Here is a 6,624-nt window from a genome sequence, read left to right as displayed (position 1 = left end):
TCCCCTTTGACAGCCTTCTGCTGGCCCTCAGGCTCCCAAGCCACTTCCAACCCAGCATAAAAAAGGCAGCCTGATCTACCTACCACTTCAGCATTTTATTAAAAATAAAAATAATAATAATAATAAAGGGAGAAATGTGGGATCAACATATAAATCAAGTACAAAAATCAAACGAATATTCATATTTGACCTGATTGTTTATAGGTCATAATGCGTGATCAAAACCGAAAGTTTCTGTGATGAATGCCCTTGTACTGTTCACCATGTAAGAATTTATTCAGTATGTAAGAATTCATTCACCATGTAAGAACTTGTTTGTTATGCTTCAGAAGATTGGAGACTGACGAGAATTAGACTTGAGATGGATTAATGATTGTACATTGAGCATTGACCCCCCTATACTGAATTTTATTGTTGTTAACAACCATTTGATCAATAAATATGAGAGATGCCCTCTCAAAAAAAAAAAAAAAAAAGGCAGCCTGGAGTCCCAGGGCTAAAGGGAAAGACCATAGGGACACACACTTTTTCCTCATGCATGGCCCTGGGGTCCTGTATCTAAAGGGATGAAGAAAATCTAGCTTGGGGAGCTGAGAAAGTCAGTGTATCTAGCAACCTTTTGCAGCCACCAGATGGTTTTATTCCTTTGGTCTGCAAAGCTGTGGAGCCATTGCGGCCCATGCCTTAGAACTCCTGTATCTTAAAACAGATTCTACCTGCAGGAGACCAGAGACCCTGGGGAATTCATGTTGTTGCACTGAAGCAGCTCATGGTGGGAGCAGGAGTGAGGTCAGGTTGATATCCAGCCAGCTCTGTCACTTTTGTGGGTCAGCCACTAATAACTGCTTTGGCCTCAGTTTCCCCAACCAGCCCATGCTGGCCCTCTTGTTGCCTCCATGCCACATGTGTTCATTCAACACAAATATTTTACTTGCTTAGATTGTCAGGCCCTACACTAATCTCTGGAAGATAATGACAGGACCTAAGATCCTTGTCTATGATTAGGGAACAAAGGCATGTAAACAATGAGAAAATCATCTGTTAAATGTGACGGTAGTGCAGAGATGAAGAGCACCAAAACCATGACAAAGGGTGGGACAGGCGTTTTGGCAGAGGGGACAGTGTAAGCAATAGCATGAAAACATGAAAAGTATAGTGTGTGTGTGTGTGTGTGTGTGTGTGTGTGTGTGTGTGTGTGTGTGTGTGTGTGTGTGTGTGTGTGTGTGTGTGTGTGTGTGTGTGTAGGGAGGCCATGCTGGAGAAACAGACAGAACTCAGAGTAAAGAGGGCCTTAAAGGCTGTTCAGGCAACATTTTAATCTTGGGGCAATGGGAAGTCATTGAAGTTTGGCTGTGGAAGTGCTGGAGTCTGTTTTTCATGTGTATCATTTAATCAGCAAAGCTAGAGAGTGCATCTTAAATGGGTGCTTTCCAATACTTCATCCTGGCACTTACTCAATAGAATTTAGGGAACTTCTGTTACCTGCTCATGTAATAAACTCTCCACATGCATCTCATTGAATTGTCACAAAAGTAGGCATCCATCCATGAAAAGATACAATTGTTATCTTCACTTTACAGATCAAAATTCTAAGGTTTACAGATCAAGAATCCAAGGTTTGGAGCTGTTTAAGGTCAGTTGACTGGTAAAAGGCACAAGGATTCCAACCCTGCCTGACTCTCTACTAAATGACCTGTTTGGGCAGTGTTGTGTGACCAGGCCACACAAGATCCAAGCCCTGCCTTGGAGAACTGATGGACCAGGAGGACAGTAGACAAGTCCTGAGAAAGACTCTGATGAAGGAGCACACAGTGTGTGGTAAGAGCTGCTTCCCAGAGGAACGGTTGGAGTGCCTGAGGTGTATTCTGCATCAGGGACAAGGGGGAGCAGGGGAATTAAGGAAGAAGAAACATTTCACCAAAGAACATTGTGACTTGTTAGAGGATCTGTAGGCTGATTTGTGTGATCATATGCGTGTGGTGGTGGTGCTGAGTTTGGAAAGATGCCTGCAGGAGGCAGCAGGAGCTAGAGCACTAAGGGCCTTGAGTGCTGGCTTAAGGGATTTGAAATTCCTCCTGAGAATTGCAGGGGGCCACTGAAACACTGAAGCAAGGCCTTACACCATTTTCTTTTTACAGCCTCATTTTCATGACTGATGTGTCAAGAATGGTGACAGGACAAGAGACACAGGGAAGCCCTTTGGATAGGAGGTTGTTACAGAAATCCAGGTTGGAGGTGATGGAGCCTGAACCTGGCCAGTGTTTATGAGGATGGTAGGGACAGATTCAAGAGACAGTAAAGTGGATGGAGAAGGGAGAATTGGAGGAAGGTGATTAAAAGGTACAAACTTCCAGTTATTAGATAAATAAGTACTAGGGATAGAATGCACAACGTGATGACTATAGTTAACACTGCTGTATAATATTATAGGAAAGTTGTTAAGAGTAAGATTCTTATCACAAGGAGAAATTCTTTTTATTGTTTTTATTGTATCTATATGAGTATATGGATGTTAACTAAATGTATTGTGGTAATAATTTCACGGTATATGTAAGTCAAACCATCATTTTGTATACCTTAAATTTATACAGTAGTATATGTCAATTACTTCTCAATAAACAGGGAAAAAAGATAGTAAAGAAAGGAAAGACTTGGAAAGAATGGTTTCATTATTCTTTGATTCATCCATTCAATAAATTTCTGGTGAGAGTTCACCATGTCTCAGGCAGTTCTAAACACAGGGCACAAACCCATAGGTATTACAGGCATGGTATCTGCCCTCCTGAAGCGAGATGAGAGAGATAATAGGCAAATAAATGAACATGACGATAATATCATGTGTTAAGTTCTTTAAGGGAAATAAACAGAGCAATGCATTAGTAACTGGGTAGCCCATTTGGGATATGGTGTGTATGGTGGGAGGAAGCCTCTACATAGTGGATATTTCAGTTGAGACCTGAAAGATGAGAAAGAGACAGCTACAAAAAGAGATGAGATGGGAAAAGGAAGATATTTCATGCAGAGGAAAGAGCAGGTGCAAAGACCCTGTTATGGGAAAGGGCTTTGTGTGTTCAAGGAAGACCAGGGAGGCCAGAGTGAAGGGAGAAAGAGGTAGATTTGAGGTCACAGTGAAATGAAGGCAGCTGGCCTCAGGCTATGGTAAGGACTGTATTTTATTCTAAGAGGAATAGCCTAGGAAGGCTTTTAATGGATGAGTGATTTTTACTAGAACAGTAGCAGTCTGATTTATATGCTTGAAGAGAACCAACCTGGTGCTGTCTGGAGAAAGGATTGTAGGGGAACCAGAATTCAGTGAGATTTGGACATTTCTGCTATAATCCAGGGGAGAGATGACAGGCTACCAGCTCTAGGGTGTGGGATGGGGATGCATGGAAGTGAATAGATTCAAACATTTTACAGACAGAAACAATAGGTTTCGATGGTGGATCGGATGTTGTAAGTGAGTTAAGGATATGGCATAGGTTTTTAACTTGAGCCAAAAACGGTGGTGCCATTTACTGATATAATGAAGACAGGAGGATGATAACAGGTTTATATGGTACTGAATAAGGAGATTAAAAGCTCTGCTTTGGAAAAAGTGAGTTTGATGCATCTGTTAGGCATCTGTGTGGAGCTATCAGGAAGACAAATGGAGATAGTCTGGAGTTCAGGGGAGAAGGGCAGACTGGAGATATAACATTGGTAATCAGCATGTAGCTGATCATTAAGCCATCGGATTGGAAAAGATAGAAAAGGAAAAAAAAGTCCTTCCACATTGAGAGGTCTAGCTGAAGAAATGGGGTTAACAAAGACCTACAAGGTGCAGCCAATACTTAGGAAGAAATGAGGGGAGTGTCTTGTGGAAGTCAAGAGAATTTCAAGGGGGGAGGAACACCTGTACCAGAGGTTCAATAAAATGAGTGTCTGCTACCCAGTGATCAATCAGTGAGAGGTGAAGTCCTGCTCTGAAAGCTGGACGATCGCGAAGCATCCTTTCAGTTACTCTACAAGACTGTCCTTGTAAAGTTTAGATTGTAAAGGCGGAAGAAACTTGGAGAGAAAGAACCGTAAAGTGGAGGAGAGGGGGTCTTTTAAGCACCAAATGAAATAATGCCGAAACGCATTTTGTAAACCGCCCAGTCCTGTGCTAATGCCATTGTTACTTTTTATTGAGCCAGAGATTGGACTGAGACCACCGGTGAGAGACAAGAGATGAGACGTAAGGAAAGAGTTCTTGAGGAGGAAATTTCATACAGAAGAAAACCCATTCCTCCCGAGCGCTTCCCTCAAAAGCAGGCTTCGGGTTAGAAGAGGAGATCCGGGAGCAGTGTAGCGCTACCCTCGCAATTGACTCCGCGGAAGTAACAGCGAACACAGAACCCAGAGGATGCTAACAGTAGCCACAGCAGACGGGGAGGAAGTCCGACCCTAAGAGCGAGAAGTTCCTCTGGCTCCGCCTCCTTCCTCCACTGGCCTATCGGGATCCAGTTGACGGACGGCGGCCCTGGGGAGGGGAGGAGGGCGGAGCCTGAGGACCTGCAGACTACCACAAGGCGGCGTCTACTTAATCATTCGATTCCTTTCCCTGCAAGGGCTCGCTGCTCTTAGAAAAGCTTGTCTAGGCATACAGCCACTTTGGAAAAAGCTCCGACAGTTTCGTATGAAACTAAATATATACCTATTCTATGACCCAGCAATTTATCACCTAGGCACTTACTCAAAAGAAAGTAAAACATACGTCCACAGAAAGCTTAGCTATCTATCACCGGAAAAATGGATATAGTATATTCTACAATGGAATATTACTCAGCAATATAAAGGAACCAAGTAATGGTACACGCAGCAACATGGTAAACAAACTAAACTAATCTATGGTGAGGTTGTCTGACGATTTGGAGTGGATATTGGGGAAGAGATATGGGGAAACTTTCTAGGTGATGGGAATGTTCTTAGAACTTTGCCCAGTGAAGGAAATATCCTTTTATCTGTGTTGTCCAATATGGTAGCAAGTAGCTTTGTGGTAGACTGTATCTTCTCTGACTATCCTGCCTCCTTCTTTCCCTTATAAAAACTTTATGATTTCCATTGGGTCCACCCAGACAATCCAGTATAATCTCCCTCAAGATCTTTAATTTATTACATCTTCAAAGTCCCTCTTGCCGTGTAAGGTACCATATTCACATATGACTATTGAGCATTTGAAGTGTGGCCAGTGTGACTGAAAAAAATGAATTTTTAATTTCATTTAATTTTAATTAGGTTAAAATTATGTAGCTAGACAACATAGTTTTATATCCTGATCAGGGTCTGTGCTGCACAGATATGTGTATTTGTCAAAACTCTCACCATAAGCTTAATATTCGTGCCTTTCACTGTATACAAAGCTTGTATTTAAAAAGAAGCATAAACTCTGATCAAGGATATATATGTTGAAGTGTTTAGATATGAAATGTACAGTTGTCCACAACTCTGAAATGCTCTACAAAAAGATGTATTGATGAATGAAGGGGACGATTTATGACTAGACATGTGATAAAACAAAAATATTAATTGTAGAATCTTGGTAGTGGATATATGGGTGTCTATTGAAAATTATTTCAACTTATCTGTATATACTGGAATATTTTCAGAATAAAATGTTGGGGATACCAAGGGCTGAGAGGAGAGAGGAATAGGAAGTTACTGTCTAATGGGTACAAAGTTTCTGTGAGTTGATGAAAATTTTCTGGAAATAGTGGTGATAGTTATACAACATTGAATGTACTTAATGGCAATGAATCATACACTTAAAATAGTTTAAATGTTAAAGTCTATTTTATGTATATTTTACAATTAAAAAAAATTGGAAGCCAAAAGAAAAAAAATGTTGGGGGAAAAAAATCTATGTAGAAGTCTTGGGTACTGCCAAGAGAGAAAGGGGAAGGGAGCAAGCTGTCAGTGCACCGGGCCCATTTTGAGCAAGGGTAATGGGAAGAGAGAAAGCAGGCTTCAGACACAGTCTTGGGTTCACAATCCCAGCTCTTTCACTTTCTTGCTGTATGACTGTATTTGTTTCCTATTGCTAGTGATATAACAAATTAGGTCAAATTTATTATCTTACAGTTCTGGAGGTGTGAAATGTGTCTCACTGGGCTAAAATTAAGAACTGCATTCCTTCTGGAAACTCTAGTAAGAGGAGCCCACCTCCTTGTCTTTTCCCGCTTCTAGAAGCCTCCTGTATTCTGTGTTTCCGCTTGTGGCCCTTTCTTCCAACTTCAGAGCCAGCAAGTAACATCTTCAGATCTGTCTGTCTCTCTCTCTTTCCCTCTCACACACACTCTTCTGCTTCTTCATCATATCTTCTCTGACTATCCTGCCTCCTTCTTTCCCTTATAAGAATTTTGTGATTTCCATTGGGTCCACCCAGACAATCCAGGATAATCTCCCTTAAGATCCTTAATTTATTACATCTGCAAAGTCCCTCTTGCCGTGTAAGGTAACATATTCACAAGTTCTGGGAATTAAGACATGGACATCTTTGGGGGGCCATTACCCTGCCTACCACAGCGATGCTGATAATATTCCTATGCCACTGGCGCTCATATATCAAGACAACAATGAAGAGGAAAAATATTTCTCATGATT

This window comes from Manis javanica, chromosome 8 (genome assembly GCF_040802235.1).
Source record: "Manis javanica isolate MJ-LG chromosome 8, MJ_LKY, whole genome shotgun sequence".
Classification (NCBI taxonomy): Eukaryota; Metazoa; Chordata; class Mammalia; order Pholidota; family Manidae; genus Manis; species Manis javanica.
Note: the sequence above shows the minus strand (reverse complement) of the source record.